Here is a 22392-nt window from a genome sequence, read left to right as displayed (position 1 = left end):
TCCCATTACATTACCATTAGCACGTAAAAAAAAATTGCGTCGAAAAGCCGGGCGTAACAATTGTTTCCTTTTTCTGATCACTCACTGTTTGGATACTGGTCTCACCTCCCCTGTTCCTTGTTTTCTTGTTATTTGCTGTGTATGCCTGCTGCGATCCACTCCTGCCCTCACACCTAAAGAAGACTATTTTACATTTATTTGTGCGGTCCATAGTGCTATTAACCCTTGCTAATACGTTTGTGGCCTTTTCAAAGCCTGTGCTGTCCTTTGAAAGCGAGATGATCTCTGGTTCTTTGACAAAACAAGGCTCGCCAGATAATGTGAAAAAGACACGACTCGAAACCTGTTTTTATAGCTTTTAAAGTCGTGCAATGTGTAAGCAGGAACACATCATTATATCTTATATATGAAAAATACATAATATAGCTCACAAACAAACGCAAATGTGTTTTTAATAAAATGTTTTTATTCATTCATAATCTCACTCGCATAACTCATATTCCCGAGTGCCCCCCTCCCGGTCTAACGATTTCAGGAAGACTAAGGAAGGACTAAAGAAGTTGTCATCTGTTGTTGAAGCTCTGTGAGCTCGGTGACTTTGAGACCACTTGTTATCCCAAGTTATTCGAATCACCACAATTCAAATAGGGAAAAAAGTGCTGACTGACAAGATTTAAGATGTGGCTGTCAATGTTAGATTAAAAAAAAACACATTGCCCGACGTTAGTTACATTGCTTGAAAAATAATTTTATTTCGAGAGTGGATAAGTAATTCAAGTGTTTTTTTTAACTTCCTGAAAAACAAGTAATAATTTAACAATATGTGCAAATGTTTTATGATATGTCGCTGTTGTGAATGTCTGTGGAGTGTATCTTATTTGCCTGTCCTGACTGGTGGAGCTCATCCAGCTGTGTCTGGATATCTTGGTCAAATATTCGGCTAGTGTTTATTGTCTGTTTAGGGTTCTGTAGCATTCCACACGGCTGGACAGCTTGTTCCCCCCTCCCGCCCCTCTCTGTGTACAGTCGAGCCTCCTGTCCAGCTCTACTGTACACAGAGAGGGGCGGGAGGGGGGAACAAGCTGCCCAGCCGTGTTGTTGAAGCTGATACTCTGGATTCTCTCCAGACACAGCTGTATGGGGTCCACCATCCAGGACAGGGGGCTCTACTGTACACAGAGAGGGGCGGGACAAGCCGATACATACTCTTAGAGTTTGATTAATAGGGAATATAATATAAAAATATAGTACTAAAAATAAGATACACTCTACAGACATTCACAACAGTGACTGTCAGAAGATAGGACACAGTGACTCAGACACCCGTTGAATGAAAAGGGGCACTTTAATGTTCTGTACGGCTAATATTAAAGCCAATACTTTAAAATTATTTTCTGTATGTTTATCAATAGTGATTACTGGCCTAATTCGGCCCTGCACCGGTTGTTAGGTGTTTTTTTCTGCACACGGAGGATGTTTCTACAGATCTCCATGTGCAGAGTTTCTGTGGGGTGTTTGTCCCATTGAGTGTACTCCTGGTCTGTGAGGGGACCCCACACTTCACTGCCGTATAGGGCAATGGGTTGGACTACACTTTTAAATATTTGGAGCCAGATTCTTGTTGGTGGATTGATGTTGAAGAGCCTCTGGTCTTGTCCAGATTGACTGTCAGCGCCCAGGTCTGACAGTGCTGCTCCAGCAGTGCCAGGTTCTGCCGCAGCACCTGTTCTTAGGGCGACAGCAGGACCAGGTCATCTGCATAGAGCAGGAACTTGATTTCTGTGTCGTGTAGTGTGAGACCAGGAGCCGCAGACTGTTCCAACATTCCTGCTAATTCGTTGATATAGATATTAAACTGTGTTGGGCTCAGGCTGCAGGCCTGCAGGCCTGGGCTCAGGCTGCAGCCCTGTCTCACCCCACGGCCCCACGGCCAGTGGTGGTGATGTAATTAATAAATCTTTAATAACCAGCGAAATCCAAGAAACACTCAATGTCCTCTTTGAACTTTGGAACGGCTCGGTCTCACCGGCGCAGGCTGGACCAGGGGTGGCGGGCTGGACCCCGCTGGTCTGGCGTCTCCTTCCTGCCACACGGCCTGAGGCGACCCACTGGAGGTGCTGAGGGGTCGTCCCGGCCCCTGGCGGCTGCTGCTTGCCCCCAAAAGGTGCATTAGGGGGTCACTCGGCTGCTGGGGGAACCGGCGCTTCTCTGAGTCTGACATCATCGGCTGTTCACTGTCCATCCTCCCGCTTCTGACACCAATGTAATGAATTTGGGTTAGTTGAGGACGAACACAGAGACTCAAACTTGTGGAGTTAAAAACTGCGCTTTATTTCTTCTCCGTCACCACCCGCCAGCAGTACTCCCGTGCCCAGACAAGAGACAGACATAAGACAAGCCTGCCAAGAGCGCAGGCCCGAGAGAGAGAGAGAGAGACCAAGGGGTGTGGAACCAGGGAACTATTTACATGGAAAACGGCGATCTCCCCAGACTGTACGCCCGTTTCACTGTTACCTGGATACCTCTTGGGGGATATTCTCTATATCCTCTTTGGGGGAATATCCTTTTGGGGTATATTCTAACAACAAGTAATTATAAGACGATCTGTCAAAGTGCAATGAAATACAATATGCTGGACAGTATGCTTCTCAAAGTGCTTTACGGGATAAGAACAATAACAAAAACAATTTTACAAGTCCTGGGAGGAAAAATATGATCAATATTAATAACAATAATAATAATAATAAACTTTACAAAGCGCTTTACAGGATAACAACCGATGAAACAACAGTGGCTGGGGGTTGAAAATACCTGTGAAACCAGTTTGTTCACAAACAATGTACTATAGACTCAGTAGCAATAGCAATTAGCAATATTATGGACACACAATTGACTTTAAAAAAAAAAAACTTTTTTTTGACAGCTGGTTTTTGTTGACAGCTTGACACAAGTTTATCAGTGAAAAGACCACGGGCATTCTTCCTCACCCCTACATTCTCAGAGTAGAATAGAATTTATTATTAGCACAATTTCTTACAGTGCTAAATTTAATATTATTGATTACTAATAGTTTATGCTAACACCTAGCTTTCTTAACGCGAGAAGTACTACCGTAAGTACTTACTGTACTGTACTGTACTGTACTGTGTAGAAGTACTTACTGTACTGTACTTAAGTACTACTACTGTAAGCAAAAAAAAGGGGTTTTGGAGGGGGGGGGGGTGTCTTTCGCTGGAAGACTCGCCCCCTTCTACTTTGAAAATACCTGTGAAACCGGTTTAATTTGTCACAGCCAGCACTCCCGCAGAGAGTGATGAAAACCGTGCAGCACCAGGCGAATGCACATTAATATGTTGGGCTTTTGGGCTCAGGTGGATTTGCGCCCTACAGTTCAACCTGCGGTACCGCTGTGTACTGTACATACAGTACGAACATGCGTTATTTTGAAATATAAAAAATGTCAATATACTGTAGTGTCCATAATATTTGCTATTTTAGTTTTTCAAAGAAGTGTTTCTGTTAAAAGAAAACTCATAGCAATTGCTGGATTTGAACACCTGACCTCATGCTTATACAGTATTGTAAAGCAGTTGCTTAAGCCGTGACGCCACCAAGGCAAGTCATATAACACCCACTGAAACAGCAATACGAATATTACAGTAATATGGTCGGAAAGTCAACCACATGTAAGACTTTGGTGCTTAAAACGTTTAGGGAGAAATTGAGTATTGGTGTGTATTTTTTCTTTAAAATACCAATAACAGCAACATACAGTTTACATAATATGTTTATGTTCCTAAATTAATATCGTTTATGACCTTTATGACCTTCGTTATGCTCCTCTGCGTTTTATGCTTAGCTACTAAAATTTCCCTTTAGTGGTAAAATTCCATATAAATATTTAATACTAAGTGGATTAAAATGTGCACAGTAAAGAGATTAAATGATTAAATCTTTTCACTAACGACCAATACACCACATTATCTTCCGTGTCGCATTAACATTGGAATGTTTTTTTTACAAGTGTCAAAAGAAGCGATACACAACCTGTCTCCTCTATAACTCTTCAGTTTACAGAGAAATTCTGCCAGAGCCTCACAACATTGTCCAATAATACTCTTCTTGCGTCTAATTTTTAGTTAAACAGGATTTGAGCTACAGACCAAAAAACAGAATCCACCTGCGATTTGGGTGTTAACAAAACGTGTTTACAAAGAACGTGAAATACAGTAATACTACCAGCTATATAGATACATAGATTTAGATATTTAGATCCTTAAATTAATATCATTATTAATTTCTTTAGATACGTGATTACATATTGTAACGCAACGGGGGCTCAGGCGGGCGCCCTTGCCGCATCTGGTCGGCCCAAAGTATAGGTGGCTCGAACCCGGGACTTCCGCGTCTCTCTGCAACGACCCAACCCCGTGAGCTAAAGAGAGATCTCTTTCCAGCCCAGTAGCTGTAGTCCTGCTATCATAGGGAAGGGCGGTGACGTCACCTGCTCTGGTACGCCGGCTCTTACACAGTACCTGACGGCCGTAAGCGTTACACTCTCCCCCGCTTAAATCGCCGTCCCCGGCGAAGGGCTATCCCACCCCGCTTCTGACACCAATGTAACGCAACGGGGGCTCAGGCGGGCGCCCTTGCCGCATCAGGTCGGCCCCACACCGTCCGGGGCTCGAACCCGGGACTTCCGCGTCTCTCTGCAGCGACCTAGCCCCGTGAGCTAAAGAGAGATCTCTTTCCAGCCCAGTAGCTGTAGTCCTGCTATCATAGGGAAGGGCGGTGACGTCACCTGCTCTGGTACGCCGGCTCTTACACAGTACCTGACGGCCGTAAGCGTTACACTCTCCCCCGCTTAAATCGCCGTCCCCGGCGAAGGGCTATCCCACCCCGCTTCTGTCACCAATGTAACGCAACGGGGGCTCAGGCGGGCGCCCTTGCCGCATCTGGTCGGCCCAAAGTATAGGTGGCTCGAACCCGGGACTTCCGCGTCTCTCTGCAGCGACCCAACCCCGTGAGCTAAAGAGAGATCTCTTTCCAGCCCAGTAGCTGTAGTCCTGCTATCATAGGGAAGGGCGGTGACGTCACCTGCTCTGGTACGCCGGCTCTTACACAGTACCTGACGGCCGTAAGCGTTACAATATTATATTCTCGATTATAAAACAGATAATTCCGGTCCTGGAATCTGACTGGCTGACACCCTTCTGAAGCGGTACCATAATTTCTGGTATACGGGCACCCCAGAAATTTGACTTTTTACTGTGTGATAAATTTTAAAGACTTCTACGCTACTTCTTAGCGTAGATAAAAAAAATTTGGATTCTCATGTATCTGATACAAGTATCTTTTAATACAGTCTTTGTTGTGCTCTTGAGGATCCTTGTGATATTTTGAGCTCTGGGTGAATGATAAGTGTCGCAGTTTAAATAATTTTTGTTGTTAGAAATTATGAAACGCTCTGTTAAAAGCAAGGGAGTTTTTATGTCCGTTATAGTAAAAGAAAATGCCTGACAAAGTAGGGATTGGACAGTTTCCAAGTGCTTGTACAAATGTGCTAAAGAAATGAACAAAAAAAGTCATTTATTCCTTTATCATATTGGCTAGCTAATGTCCTGTCCTCGTTAGTTAGATCAACGAAATGCTGTGGTGTTTGTCAATGAAAAAACTAAAGTCTTTTCGTTTAAAATGATGGTTAGAAAGGATGTGGACCAGCGTAATACTTTGAGTTTACAGCTTGTCCAAAGTCATTCATTATTAATACTATTAGTAATATCTTCGGTAAAGGCTTTGATGCATAAAATATTTCTGCATCATTAAAATATTTATGATAAAGGTAGGTTGTGTACTTTTGCCCAACTCAGCAATCTTGCTTTCATAAAATATACCAACTTTTTAATGACTGATGATTAACATGCTGTAATACACAGTTTAAATTTAAAAGCTCAAATGCTGTACATGAGAGGTTAAGCTTTATTGGCTTCTTCTGGCGGTTTTACAAGGTGATTCCGGATACTTTCCGGTATGACGTCAAATGAAGCGTTACACCGCGTGATACTGCGTTTTGATGCAACACGCCCACCTCGGTGTACCGCGATATACCCCACGTCTTTTGAATGGCTGCATCTGTATATGGGGAGACGGCAGGAGGCCACAGGAGTATTGGGGCAGCAAGTTTTACTTGCAGAGTACCAGATTTTAACATTGATTTTAACATTCACGTGCACTTATCACGTGAATGTGGGTGGTTTTATCACAGATCTATTGGGTTAGGATGTTATGCAGCATTACGAGGAATGACTACCCAGAACAGGGTATCATGTGGCTTCAACTGACTGTGATCACTCAGTATGTTGATGGTATTCTGAGTGCTTCCCCTAATGAGGAAACCCACAAGTCTGGGTTGCTTCAGGGTTTAGAGTGTCTAATATTAAGCAGTTATGATAAGGCCCTTTTGTGTCTAGCATTGTGTAATTTTAACAGGGCTTTGGTGCAATGTTTTTACGGGGTGAGCACAACTCTTAATAGGTCTGCTTAAGGGGGGAGCAGTCCAAGGACAAGATTCCCTTGGGTCCAGCAGCAAAAGCCGCCTGTAATAATTTGAAACAAGCTCTCTTACAGGTGCTGAGACTGGGGTTTCCTCAGATGGATCAACCATTCCTTTGTATGTAAGTGTGGAAAATGGGTTCCGGGCAGTTGTGCTGACGCAGAAGCATGGAGGTAGGCACCATCTGGTGGGATACTATTTTACCATTAGATGCTGTAGCCAAAAGGTGGGGGACCGTGAAAATTTAAGAAAATGTAATACTGTTTACTGATGGGTCCCTTCTGATGCATGAGGGAGAACAGAGAACAGGCTGAGCTGTTACAACAGAATTCGAGGTGCTACCGATCGGAAAAATGCCCCTCCACTGCCTCAGCGCAGCAAGCCAGTTTAGAGCCCTGATGGAAGATTGTAAAAAGAAAGATGTTAAAGGGTTATTGTATATGTATATAATGTAAGTATTTGTTGCATGTAGGCCACAATTCTGGATGGCTATGGAGAAATAGGATTCTCTCACAACAGCAGGGACTCCAGTTAAGAATACTGGGCTTGTCTCTGAACTGATTTGTAGTTTTGAAGCTGCCGACTGAAGTAGCTGCAGTAAGGTGTATATAACACAATAAACAAAGAATTCCAGTAACTCAAGGTGACAACCGTGCAGATGCAGATGCCAGGAGAGCGGCACTGGGAGAGCAGGAGTCTGAGACTCCTGTGAAACCTCTACTGGGGAAAATGGAGAATTCAGGTTGAGGCCTCTAATAGATGTGGTTAGAAAAAATGTGAAAAGAATGTGGGGTTGTATGATGATGGGGTGTCTGGCCGTCAGCACACCAGATGCCCTGCATGCTCTCACAGCCCAATGACATTTTGTAGCCAGAAATTCATGCTGGCGGATACCCAGGTGTATGACAAAGATGATCCCATGGTGTGGACTGCCCTGCCCCTTGGATACTGATCTAGGGGCATACTACATTGGGAAGGTGTGCCAGGTTGTAATCGCCTCACTAGGGTTGAGGTGGAAGTTACATTGCCCCTATCACCCACAGTCTGAAAAACCAACTAAGGAAATATCAACCGAAGGAACACCGTGGGCTCTACCTGCAGTCCTGTGCAGTTTGCGGGCTGGAGCAAACTGGGGCTGTGAGACTGAGCCCATTTGAGATCATCACGTGGCTGAGGTCTGCATATGGGTCCTGGGGTAGGACTTTATTTATTTGTAGGATTAGGATTGTTTTATATGTATAATTGTAACTATCACTTGTACAAAAACGCCAATCACATCTTGTTGACACCGTGGAACACACAATGTCATGGCAATGCATGCCTGTTACCTAGAAAGGAAAGATCTGCCCTGACATTGTATGTGTAAAAAATAGTCAGTCCTGACGTATGCCATATTTTATAAGGGGGGAATGAAGTAAAAGTAAAGAAGGGGTTTAAATTAAGTCCTTTCTGCTTGAAGATTAGACTTCTAAGCAACAGGAGTTTATGGCAGGAAAGGGAGAACTGATAAGGATTCCAGATGTGAGCTAGGAGAGCTAGGAAACCCCCTGGGGACTTAATCCCTGACCATTTGGCCAAAAAGCTGTAAACTGGCCAAACACGTGACCTCCCCCCTTTACCATAATAGCAGTGACTCCAGAAGCAGAAAGGAAAGGATATATAAACCTAAAGTTTGTACCAGCACCTTGAACAATATTTCGGTTTTGTTGTTTCTTGCGGGAAACAAGACTCCGGCTTTATTGTTCCTTGCATGCAATAAACTCATCTGTTTAACTTCATCTCGGGATCCAGAACCTTATTCTTTCCGTTACAACAATCCTGACTCTGAATGTCTCTCTGTGGACTTGATTAACTGTCCACCTTACCATGACAATCAGCCCCATCAGTCTGTGCAGGAAGTGAAACTACTGAAACTAACCTCCAACCTGAAATTAGATTCCACAAGACACATTTATCTGTCTTTAGAGCCACAGTGAAAACAAAGCTAAAACAATAATGAGAATATTTTAATGAAGGAACAAGTAATGGGTTTATTCTATGCTGAGAAGAGAAGACAGAAAACACAATGTTTTGGCTGTGAAGCCTTCTTCAGGTGTGAGCAGGTGTGAATATTTTAATAAACCTGTGTGAGCCCAGAGCTGTGATCTACATGACACTTGGAAGAAGGTGCATAGTGACATATTACATATATGGAGAATCTCAGTCATTATATAGATCAGCTGACACACTCTTCTGAAAAAAATAAGAATATCATCTCATACATCATGCTAACAGTGACAGACTGTGCTTCAGTGTGTCTCAGCGCTTTCACTCCACCCACATTATTTCTCTTCTGAAGAAATAAGACGGAATAGGGAAGACGCTGTAAGATGTTGGTGCCACAATCATATTTTCTATAATATACTAGCTGAATACCAAGCTATATAAATAGACTAAACACAAAGAAAAGTCTTTTCTGATAACTATTACATAACGTTAAATGTACAGTACACAAAAATAATTTCATAGACTCACAACAATTTATAAATAACATATGAACAAACATCACATTTCTGACAGAGCGCCACTATGAAGCTGAAATGCAGCACTCATGGTGTGTTCAACCAGCTCTCACATTTTAAATGAGTAATTAACATCTTACACATTAATCTCTAACAAACACATAAAATTACTGTTTTCTTGATATGCAAACTGTAAAATAATTTCATTCTTGCTTAATTCTGAATGTTTAATTTGTTGCCTTGCTAAAATGTAAAATGTTTTTGGTGCAAAAGTGTCTGGATTCTGCGCTTCTTATGCCGCTTCAGGTTTGTTGGAGGTTTTCAACTTTAATGTAGCCACATTTTGTTTCTTTATATTCAGTAATATTTTACAAGAGTTTTTCTTGGTTTTCTCGTTGTATATGAAGTACTCTCAAACTTTTTCTTCCAGCTGAAAGCATGGAGAACCACAAGCATTTCTTTCGTCTCCTCGCCTTTTCTTTTTTCTAATCAAGGTGCTCTATTTTGAATCTTGAATCTAATAAGCACAGTGTATACATCTCATTGTCTATCTGGGTAACAATCAATTAACACACAGTCATCATGACGTGGGGTGTGGAGAAGAATGGCTGGAAAGAACTACAGCTCAACAAGGGAGAAGAGGAGAGAGATTGGCACACGACACTGGAGATTCTCACACAGCAGTAGCCCTGAGGCACCACACAGCCCTGGGATTACTCCCAGTAGCCAGCCTGCTCCTGGCCACACAGAAAATAAATGCACAAATGGCGAACTTCATGTGATGAAATTAATTTCAGTTTGAGTTTTAGTCAAAGTGGTCATTTTGACTCATCCTAATTCGCTCAAATAAAAATGCAAAGCAATTTAGTCTTCATCATGGTCACTGTGGATTATATTCGCTAGCATTTCGTCATCGTTAACTAAAATAAAGAACAGAATATTTTTTTTATAGGTTCAACCAATGGTTTTATTGTAGAAACCATTTGCGTTAAGTTGGGGAGAAAAGTTGTATTCATTGGTTTTTCAAACACTTTGAATCTGGAGATGTCACCTAATCAAAAATGATCCTGTAAAGGGAGAAGTTGTGTGTGATTACCATGGAGAAGTCATAACAAAGACAACAGCACAGTCCTAAAGACATAGGTGGCACAGGAATTACATGAATCTCTGCACCTGTCATCCAGATAAAGACACCTTTGGAAGACAAATAAATTAAAGAGTCAACTTCTCTTAATGCTGGACGAAAACGTATCCGCCACGTTCTAAGAAAAACTTGCCTCAAAAGTCCTGTCTCACTTCATTGTTTTACATCACCAAAACCACAAAACCTTTACAGAAAACCTTTTATCAATCGAAAAGTGTTCAACTAGAGCTTCACAAAACCGTTTTTGAACCAAAAAAAAAATGTACATATAATCATACATGTGCTAGCCCTGGCGTGGACGTAAGTGTCCACGGTGTAAATCAATATCTACCTTTGATTCCTGCGTCATTTTTAATCGTTTTTTACCAACAAAACCACAAAACCACAAAACCATGTTATCAATCGAAAAACGACAACCACAGCTTTATAAAAAATGTTTTTTTAAAAACCAAGACGATCAATCATAAACTCACTTTTTATCTGATGATTCACTTCCAAAATGCATCGATAAGGTCATCAATAAGCCAGCAAAACAAAACCACAAAAGCAAAAACCAGCAAAAAATATATATATATCCCATGTTTTTACCTTATTCTGAAGCACGATATACATCCACGGAGTGTAGACTAACCCTCCTCCAGACCTGGAGGCTACTGATAGGTTATCGACTATGTAGTACATATTTGAAGCAGGAGTGCCAGAAATAAGGCGATCTGATTGGTAAATAAGTGCTGTCATTCATTGTATTTTCAGCCATTTGGAGGCCTTGGGGGGTGAGACTTCCCCTGGAAGCCCCAGGCTGCATGCCACCTGCTTTCTAGCTGTCAATCATTGACTCAGAAGGGGTAATCAATCAGTTTCTTATCAGTGCTCCTTTTTTCACACCAGAAGTCAATTCTGAGGTTTTTTTTCAATGCATAACAGCAGATAAGGCTCTCTAGCAGTGTTTAAAGGTTTTTATAGCAATTGCAATGGTTTTCATTGTTATTACTTTCAATATGATTTATTTATTATATGCGAGACATTTCATTCCAGATCCAGTCTTCACAAAACTTTATGTAGAATTTTTTCTAATTGATCAATTTGTCCCAGATCATTCCCAGGACCCTGACAGGACTAGAATTGAAAATTCTGACCTCTGGAGACCAAAACAACACATATGACATATGTTTGTCTGCTGATGGACACATTAAGAAATATAAGAAATATGACTGTTCACCCTCAAAGCCAAGGGGTTAGCTTCAATTTAAGACCTGAACCAGGCTCCTGCTATGTTCTGCTGCAGAGATATAACAAAATGTTTAAGGGGAGGAAATTCGAGGCAGACATTAATAATAATTATAATAATAATTGCTTACACTTATATAGCGCTTTTCTGGACACTCCACCAAAGCGCATTACAGGTAATGGAGACTCCCCTTCACCACCACCAATGTGCAGCCCCACCTGGATGATGCGACGGCAGCCATAGTGTGCCAGAAGGCTCACCACACATCAGCTATCAGTGGGGAGGAAAGAAGAGTAATGAAGCCAATTCATTGATGGGGATTATTAGGAGGCCATGATTGGTAAGGGCAAATGGGAAATTTGGCCAGGACGCCAGGATTACATCCCTACTCTCTTCAAGAAACACCCTGGGATTTTTAATGACCAAAGAGAGTCAGGACCTTGGTTTTACATTTCATCCAAAGGACAGCCCCTGTTTACAGTATAGTGTCCCTGTCACTATACTGGGACATTAGGACCCACACAGACCACAGGGTGAGCACCCCCTGCTGGCCCCACTAACACCACTTCCAGCAGCAACCTTAGTTTTTCCCAAGAGGTCTCCCATCTAGGTACTGACCAGGCTCACATCTGCTTAACTTCAGTGGGTTGCCAGTTGTGAGTTGCAGGGTGATGTGGCTGCTGGCCTGAAGGGTCTTCGCCACTAACAGGTTAATACCACAGATGGTACACATGGGCCAGCTGATATACAGGACACCTGGAAGAACACATGAAATACATGAGAAGAACACATGAAATACATGAGAATCTCAGTCATGGGTCATTGCTGAGGAAAACTGGACCTGCTCTCCAGCAAGACACATGAGAGATTTCTGTGGGGATTTGGGCTTTATTGAAGGTAAAGACCTTAAAGAGCTTTGTTGATAACAAATAACCAACAGCTTGCTTTATTCCTTAGGAAAAAAAATAGATTTAAACTGAATTTTTAAATATTTTCTCATGTAATTTTATGTAAAGTCTGTGTTGTTGCTTGTACCGTGTTGCTTTACAGTTTCTCAAGTTCAACACTTATATTACCATAACAACTATTTGCATCGAGTCTGGTTTGGTCAGCTCATGCAAGCAAAAGACATCAGTACAATATACTACAGAACAAACATAAAACCAATAATAACATTCCCACATCACATACTATCCTTACATACTCCAGTTATCATGTATTCATTTCACCTACATTATACAGTATAACTGTGTTCACACATCTCACAGCCTCTGGGCAGGTGCTGATACAGAAGCTGTACTCCTTATTTTAACAGACCTAAGCACTACCAGAGAGGAGGAAGGTAAACAGAGGCTGGGCAGGGTGGAAGCAGCCCGTGAGCATCTTTAGAGCTTTGTGTTTCAGTCTAGAGATGTAGAATGAATCCACAAAGGGAAGGTGAGTTTTAGAGGTGAAATACACTGCTCTCTCTAGCTGTTCCATGTCCTGGGCAGAAGTGTTGCCATCTCACACAGTGATGGGAAACAGCACAACACCCTCTATGACAGATCTGTCATTGAGAAAAATATAGAAAATACAGAAAAATATAAATGGCTGCCAGATAATCTGAAGTTCAGTGGTTTATAATTAAGATCTCTGATTGCGACAATCCTGGTTACTGGGACAGTACTAAGAAGTCTGACTTCAGATTTCAGATTGAAAAAACCCATGCAGAAATCCCAGCCGGGGCAATTTCCTAGTTTAAAAAGGAAGGGTCCCAGTCTTATCCAGTTTAGCTTTAAACTACTCTAGATAAATTTGAATTGACACTGACTGAGTTGTCAAAAGCTCAGAAACTCAGAAGAAGAGTAAGCTGGAGGAATATAAAAAAAGAGCAATTTGAAATGTTGGGCATAATCAGTGAAAAGAAAATGGAAAATGAACAGAAAAAGAAACTACTCAAAGAAGCGTTAGTGAAAATAGAAAATAGAAGACCCTCTGTCATGGAGGAGGCCAGAAAAGAGATACAGGTAAGCTTGCATGAACAGGAAATCAAACTGCAAAGTTCATACAACAAGACTAATGAATAACTGAACAAAGAGACATGTTTATTGAGGAACTAGACTCTGCCCTGCAAGAAATCAGAGATCTCAAGCAGGGCATGCATGTCTCAGGTAGGGGCCAAGGGTACAAGGGCATTCAGGAAGCCTGGGCTCAGAGAGTCTCCAGGTCAGGATCAGAAAGAGCCCTATAGAGGACACTCAGGTGTATCCATCCTGTCCTTGATACATTTTGTAGGTAAGACAGCGCCTTTAACCTCCACTAATTTAGACGGCAAGCAAAAGACAAAGAAATGTTTGATCTGACAATACCTGGTTGTAATGTCAAGACCTATATTGTGGAGCTAAAGGATATGCTCCAGTTCATGCCTGAAGCTATGGAACCAAAGAAAGTTATTTTAGTGAGAAAAACTGCCAGCAAGGCAGTACATGAGTAGATGGCAAGGCAGGGACCATGGATCTGTAACAGCTTTGATGTCAAGCTATGATATAGGATATTCTAGCCACATTGATCAGATATTGGCTTTTGCTGCTTTCCAGCATACAACTGCATTCATGCTGTCAAGGGATTCCTTAACCAGAAGGTGTAATGAGCAGGCTTGAGCAATGAGAGATAATGGTCATGCATACAGTCCAACCATGTGCTCCAGATGAGCGCTCTGTGCAGGGTCAAGTAGGCCCCGCTACCACACCATCCACCAAGGGTTCACAGGGCAGATTTAAGAACAACTAGAAAAGACAGACACACTGGAAATAGAGAAGCACCCTTTCAAACACCCTATCTGGTCAAGATGCGAATACAGTGGAAGACAGGAACACAGCTTTACAATAATGCTGAGGAGACGGCAGAGGACCTGAAGAAAGAGAATATAACATCGATGAAGTTCTGAGGGGATAAAAATGAACAGATGAATTTCACCCACAGCAGATATAAACCAAGAAACAATCTAGTAAAATGTGATAATTCATGAAACATGCACAGGATACTCAAAGGGTGTCACAGTTCTCTATGTCAGACACCTGTAAGCAATACTTTCATCATGCACTGAGCAACAGGAACTAAGTATACCAGAGGTATGGTTTAAAAGCGATTCTGTGGTGCAACATGCTAGGCTTACAGCTAGGCATTTGATATACTAGGCTCTGAAGGCCTTCAGTAGACATCATACCCTATAGATTCCACAAGCCCCATAATGCAAGCACTTAATCAATGTCACTCCTGCTACAATGTGATTGCTTCATACCTGTATATATTGTTTTTTTAAGAGGAAACAGTGCTGTGTCTCTTTCTTGTGATCCTGTGGGTTGCTGTACTTCACATCACTATCGCTGGCCCATCTGGAGCTAAATCCTGATCCTGATTATTGCCCTGGGCAATACAGAATCACTGCAAATACTTCACTGAATACACTTCTCCTGCTCCTTTGACATGATCCAGAATTTGTCATTTCTTAAAAGACCTGTTGGCAGATCCGCAGGCAAAATGTAAGCTATAGTAAAATACAGAAATTTTTGCAACAAGCACAGGTATGTGTCAAAAAGCATAGTACTCTGTTTTAGAGGCCTGTAAGCAATACTTTGTTCATTGCATTATGCAATGATATTTTTCACATATGTTAATGAAATCAGATCTTAAGTGTTGTTTATAAAACAAAACTAATTAAAATAAATGCTTTTGTTATTATTTATCTAGTATCACAGAAGAGAAAAATCATTGTAGCTCAAGCCCACAAAGTGTTTTAATGCAATACATGAACTCAGGAAGATTATTATGGGAATGCCAGTATTGGTTTCCTCATAAAAATGTATTCCTTTCATTTCATTTGATTTTTTTAAAGAAACTTACATTACTATGATAGTTCCATTGAACTTGAAAAAAAAATCGTGCACTGCTGAATGCAGAATTCAAATCTGTAACATTAAAATCACCTATTAGAGAATTGAAATAAAAACCTGCCTCAAAGTAAGACATTACCAACAATGACCACAAGGTGGAGATATTGTCCTCCCATGTTAAGAATGATGAAGCTTTGTTAATTTGCCTTTCATTTGGTTGAGCATCTGTGTTGGGCTTCCACTTCTAAAGCTCTCCAGATGCTGTTGGTGTATTTGCAGTCCAGCTCATCTTTTGAAAATAGCGGGTCACTTGGCCTTCTGTTTGTAACTGTAGAGCGTAATGGTCTGGAATGAAAACCAGAACAGAAACCCTGAGAATTAATTCCAAATTTGTTTCTCAGTGAAAATAATAGTTTTGTAAACCTATCAATAATGTTCTGCAGTCTCATCTTCCTCTGATCTGATGTCCACCTGTTGTAACAGTGTCAGTCATGACTTCCAGTCAGTCTCAGGCGCTCTTTCTTTCTGGGAAGCTGCCCGTCTAATGACACTGGAAACTCCCATGTCAGCTCCTGGAAGGCTGTGGCATCATCCATCTTCGGATTTCCAGATCCTGCAGCTGCCACAGTTGGTGTTGATCTGATGTAAAAGAGAATATTAGTATATTATTATTATATTAGTATAGTATTATATTAATATTAGTATAGAATATTAATCTCTGTAACACGTTGGCTAAAAAGAACTGAAACTGGTGTTTTCTCTTCCAGTTACACAGCAGATGTACATCCCGCAGTTGCGATTACTCTCTTGATATTTCAAAAGCATGAAGTAATTGTTGTTTTTGACACATGAATATTTTGTCATTTATTCAGAACATGGTGACACTTACTGAGCTCCATCCTCTGCAACACCTTTAATGACTTCAATGGCTGAACAGATGTTGTCATGTGTCAGTATCCTATAGTTTTTCTCTGCAGTACCATCTGAGTGGACCAGATAATCCGCCACGATGCTCTCCTGTGCATCTGTGAGCCTCTTTGTGGCTGTCTCAAATACCCTCCTGGCAGCCTGGCTGGTGATGAGTGAGAGGTGGTATCTACAAAACAAACACATACACACAGTGTATGATTGTTCCCAAGCCACAGACAGTTCGATTAATACATTAAAACAACTTTGTGATTTGGTTTACTTCTCATGCAGTCTCCGCAGGTCATTGGAAGGACTATAAATTGGCTCCTCCACAGAAGAAATGAAAAAAATGTCAGTGTCTTTTCCACAGATGCTCTTAGCAGCAGTACAGCGTAGTTTAGTGAAGTAAAGGTGAAATATCTGAAAAAACAGACAAAATGCAGTTAATGTACTTTTCAACTATTGTTGAATAACGAAGACAGATGTTGACAATGAACTGAAGAGAGAATATCAATGTAACTTTGACTTACATGTTCTTCTTCATTCAGGGCAAAGCATGCCAGCTGCTGTGAGGAGGCTGTGTGCTTTGTCACTGCTATTATCGCCAGTTTTTGGCCTCTTTGTGACACAAACGTCTTTCTCTACATCCATTCCTGGACCTGAAATCACAAGCAATTCAATAAATAATATTTCATTCAAAACTGCCAATGATCATTTTACAGTAGAAACAGCAGCACCTAGTTATGAAGTGCATGGAAAGCGTTGAGTGTTTCAGTCAGTCTGACCCACTTGGATGGATGCTAAGCTTCTGTAGGATGAGGCAGCTGGGATCCCAATGAGGACTCACAAGTAGGGGATGGTGTGGAAGAGAGGTGCAAAAGTTGAATGTGAAGGAGAGAAGGGGCTTACATATTACATGAGGAGGTGTCATCAAGAATCATTAGATTTAGTGCTGCTGAGGCTGTTTGAACTTGATGTTTGCCATTCACTAACTCTTGTTCCGTATGGAGTTACTGAATAGAAGTTGGGGTGGAGATCAAATTCCACTCTCACATGTCTGTTGTCCAGTGCGTTCAATCTCCCTGAGTGAACACAGAGCTGAGAGCATCTTCTCCCTCACCCCTCCCTCCAGTCCAGTCTCCCTGTTAAGGCCCTAAGTAACGGGAGCGCCACCTAAATGACAGTGATGAGCCCTGACCAGCACTGTCATTCTGTCTCTTTATAAACGTCAGATCATTGTGTCATTGTTAGAATTGGACCAAACAACTGAAATATGCAAGACTGTCATTCTTACTGTCATATTCTTTATCACCCCTAGGTGCTGCAGGTGCTTCAGCTGGAGAATGGCCTGCAGGTAATACAGCACAAGAAGCTGCTCAGACATGGTGATGTCTTCAGAGGTGTGCATCTTCTCCTGTTCCTCTCCACGTCTCTCTTTGCAGCCCTCAGCACCTACCAGCAGTCACTGGCGCTCGGCCCAGGATTCTGCAGCTGTCTGTATCTGTGGCAGAAGGAGTAGTACCATCAACGTCAATTCCCGTCATGTACTGGATCCGGAAACCAACTGGAATCAGAGTTCCAAATGGAAAATACCTTTTTCTGATGACGTCCTGTGAGACATCCTTGCTGTTTTTTTGCTGAATGTCCTTTAGGATGCTCTGGAAGATGATGATGACGTTAGCCAGCCTCCTGTGTTAAGTTGGTGGCATTCAGGATGTAGCACAGGAACTGGTTGATGTTTGTGATGTAATTAGCATGGTTTGGTGAGACAGTCCAGTCATCCTCAGTTGGTAAAAAAAATTGCGCGTTTTGGGAATGTCCTTCACAAACATCAAGGATGCTTCAGATGGTTCCATAAAAAACAGGAAACTGGAAATGTTGTCTATAAAAAAAAATGTTTTTAGGGTTTATTTTTAGGGCTGGTACAATCTCAGATAGGTGAATTCTGTGCTAAAATTAGTTAAAATTAAAATATGAGTTAAAATATGTACTTTGTGAGTCTCTGCCCAGTTTTATATACCTACCTCCTGAGAGCAGTTGACCACACCCAGGTCCTGTATAAGGTACTGTTTAAACCCAGCTAGGAGAGGAGCATCCAGAGCTTGTTTTCTGTATAGTCCAGCCCGGGTCACTCTCCTCCGGAGAGCCTGCTGATAACTCTTAACTACTGGGGTCCTGTAGGGATTTACTGAAACAGGACCCAACCCCAAGTCCTTCCAGGGCATCTTATTTTCCTGGGCGACATGCCATCTGGTATGGTTCATCATTAACATTACTCTCCATTTTGAGGTTTCGCCATGGGTACTACCTAGTGGGTTGGAGGGCCCACAGGAGGGGTAAGATAATTTAGACCTCATTTGGCCTCTACATCCTCAGGCAGAGCAATGGAGTTACCAGCGGGACCATGTGGAGGTAGAGGTCACTAAGTCTCCACTCCTTACCCAAGGGAGTTAAGAGAATTTCCACGCTTCATTGAATTTCTTCACTTTAACATTCAGAGCACTGGGCAGAAATCACATCGCGTTGACACCCGCCGTGGGCCTTCATGATGCTTTGTTTTAATTAAACAGTCGAATTCCCGTGGTCTGCACCAGTTCTAAGCCAGCTGCTAGACACTGGCCGAGGCCCCTTGCCGCCCGCCGGCCTTCCCTGGGCAGGAAGAGGTTGACCGACGCGCGCCTCAAGTGGGGAGATCCACGGGAAGGGCCCGACGCGTGTCTAGATTCGCCGCCGTGGATGATGGCTTGCCCCCCCGGCACCCCGGCCTTCCCACGAGAAGGGGAGGGTGGGCTTCGACTGGGGCGCGCGAGAGGGGCCACAGCACACGGTGCCTCGTCCAGCCGAGACGCGCACCCAGTCCGACCGATCCAGCCCTTAGAGCCAATCCTTATCCCAAAGTTATAGGATAACTTGGAGACCTGCTGCATACCACAATCTTAAATCTAAATGCATGTAAAAGCAGAGAATCAGAACTTTTATTTAATGTCTATTATCCCCAGTTTTAAACTCAGCATCATGTCTGCCTCCATAAAAATGTGTGTCCAATATTCTTTAATATTGACAAAATGGTTGGCATATTTTCATTCATATCTCCGAAACGGTGCATATTACAAGGTTTAAACCAAATGCACGTGAAAGTAGAGACTCAGATGTTTCATTTAATGTCTAATATCCCCAGTTTAAAATCTCAGCATTGTGTTTGCCTCCATAAAAATGTATTTCCAATATTTCTGAATATTGACCAAATGGATGTGTTACATTCCAATGTATGGTCCATGTGTGTTTTGTCGCTATGTTCCCCACTTCCTGACCTTGATTGTTCTTCCTCCCCCATTGGCCCATCATTACAACATTGTTTCCGTATTACGTCATCCTCGTTTAGCATCTCGGCCAATCAGAGTGCAGTTTATTCAGTACATAACTTGGAGGTTTTCAGAAGGAAGGGGCCTTTCATTTGACTTCGGTCCCGCTCAGCTTAGCTTCGGTTTCATTTCGCTTTTGGTTTTGCTTTGGCTTCTTATCGTTTCGCGTGTGTGTTTATTTCGTATAGCTTCGGCTTTGTTGGTTTGTGTTTGTCTCCTTGTACTTTCGTTTGTTTGTGTTATCCATTATTTAGCCATTACCTTGCCCAGATGTATTGTATCAACCTCGGTGTTCTTTTGTACCCTGTTACTTGTGTCCACTCTCGTTTTCCCTTTGGTATTCGTAGTTCACTTGTGTATTTGTGTGAATTCTTGTGTATTGGGTTAGTTTAGGTTGTTGGGTACATTCTGCACACATAGTTGATTTTTGTTTTAGAAACACTAGTTTAGGACGGGTGAGTGCCTTTTGTCTTGTATGGTTTTGGGTAGTCAGTGAAGGTTAGCTAGGGCGTTAGAAGACGCCGAAGACAGAGTGTTTTGGGTTTTCTTCTGTAATTAGGTTAGCTTTCCCTCACTTTCTTAGCCAGCTCCATTTTTTCTTTTTTTTTCTTTTTCTTTGGCACCATTCTAGTTTCCTAACCCATTGAATTATTGTATCCTATTACGTACCAGTCACATATTCACCTTAAAATAATCACTTTTTGCACCAACCCTTGTTGTCACGCTTCCTAAGTCCCTAACCAGAACCCACCTGCATCCAAAAACTATTCTAAATGTTACACCCCTTTACCCCTAGACACTTAGGGTCGTAACAGGATGGCTTGTTTTCATTAATATCTCCAAAATGCTGCATGTTACTAGGTTTAAACCAAGTGCACGTGAAAGCAGAGACTCAGAGCTTTCATTCAATGTCTATTATCCCCAGTTTTAAACTCAGCATCATGTCTGCATCCATAAAAATGTGTGTCCAATATTTTTGAATATTGAGAAAATGGATTACATATTTTCAGTAATTTCTCCAAAACTGTGTACATTACAAGCTTAAAACCAAATGCATATGAAAGAAGAGACTCAGAGCTTTCATTTAATGTCTATTATCCCCAGTTTAAAAACTCAGCATCATGTCTGCCTCCATAAAAATGTGTCTCCAATATTTCTGAATATTGACAAAATGGATGTGTTATGTCCCAGAGACCCAAAACTTTCAGTTAATGCAAATGAACCCCACGGTTCAGGTCAGCATAAGTCCTGCCATCCTTAAAATATGTGTCCCCTATTTTTCAATATTGACAAAATGGATAGCATATTTTCATTCATATCTCCGAAACAGTCAGTACTGTGCTGCGTCCGGCTCCAGTTGACCTGCGAGCGGGGCTTTCTTTCCCTTGAGCTTTTTTCTTGCCCTTGGTGCTTTCAGATAGTGGGACCCAGGCCTCCTTGGCCTCGGCTGGCCAGGAAATGCGCCACCCCCCTGACAATTGGTGGGTCTCCTGGTCACCCACTAAGAACGGTTAGCCGTCTGGTCATCCATGGGACGTAGTCTTTTTCGTACACAGCACGGAGACTGCCACCTGGTCACCCCCTGACACTCAGTGGGACTTCTGGTCACCCACTATGAACGGTTAGCTGTATGGTCTCTCATCAGTCTCGGAGGGTCGTCTGGTCTCCCGGGTGACTTTGTGCGATTTTTGCCCTGCCCGGCCAGGCTGCCTGTTTCCTGGCCTCGGGTCACTGGGAGCAAGCGGGGCATCCGGGCCACCACCGGACCTCGCTTGGTCAGAAAGCGCAACAAAAGCTTGGATCGAGGGCTGACTTTCAATAGAAAATAGTGAAGAAAGATGTGAAGACGGGGGTTTGAATTTAATCCTTTCTGTATACAGTTTAGACTTCTAAGTCACAAGCTGGGGTTTATGACAGGAAAGGGGGTTAACTAATAAGGATTGCAGATGCAAGCTAGGAACCCCCCTGGGTGTAATCTTAAACTGACCATTTGGCCAGGACATCGTAAACTGACCAAATACCATGAACCCCCCTCTTTACCATCAGACCGAGTGACGTCAGAAACGGAGAAGAAGACACTATATAACCCAAAAGTTTGTACCAGTACGGGGAACAATACTTCGGTTTTGTTGTTTCTTGCGGGAAACAAGACTTCGGCTTTATTGTTCCTTGCATGCAATAAACTCATCTGTTTTACTTCATCTCGGGATCAAGAACCTTATTCTTTCTGTTACAACAAATTTGGCGTAGTCGGCGGATGCTCCAGAAGGCACAGAACTTCCCATCGGCAGGAGAGTAAGGACTCCTCTTTTATTTAAAAGTCCCGACTCTCTCTGACCGATTGGGAAGTCTCTGCTCCCTGCGAGAATCGCCCGAGATGACGGAGTAAACGTGAGTTCCCGAATTCCTCTGGCCCGGGGAAGACACTGGTGTATGTAATGGGTTGTTTGCTGTAAGCCCAGAATTTGGTCTGGCAGGCGGTCCGCGGTATTGTGTACAGGCGTTCGAAGCTGGTGTATGCCTTAATTGCGCGTGGAGTTTTCGAATGGGTTTTGGACCTTTACCGCGAAGTTCAGGATCGGTGTGGGCCTTAATTGCGCCCGGGGTTCTGGAGCAAGTGGTGCATTAAATGCACATAGTTCAGGACTGGTGTGGGCCTTAATTGCGCCTGGAGTTCTGAAGGTCAGGACTGGTGTGGGCCTTAATTGCGCCCGGAGTTCTGAGGCTCAGGATCGGTGTGGGCCTTAATTGCGCCCGGGGTTCTGGAGCTGAGTGGTGCATTAAATGCACGTATAATCCAGGATTGGTGTGGGCCTTAAT

This window comes from Atractosteus spatula, assembly GCF_055471065.1.
Source record: "Atractosteus spatula isolate fAtrSpa1 chromosome 17 unlocalized genomic scaffold, fAtrSpa1.hap1 SUPER_17_unloc_3, whole genome shotgun sequence".
Lineage (NCBI taxonomy): Eukaryota > Metazoa > Chordata > Actinopteri > Semionotiformes > Lepisosteidae > Atractosteus > Atractosteus spatula.
The sequence above is the reverse complement of the archived record's forward strand: the minus strand, read 5'-3'. Positions refer to the sequence as shown.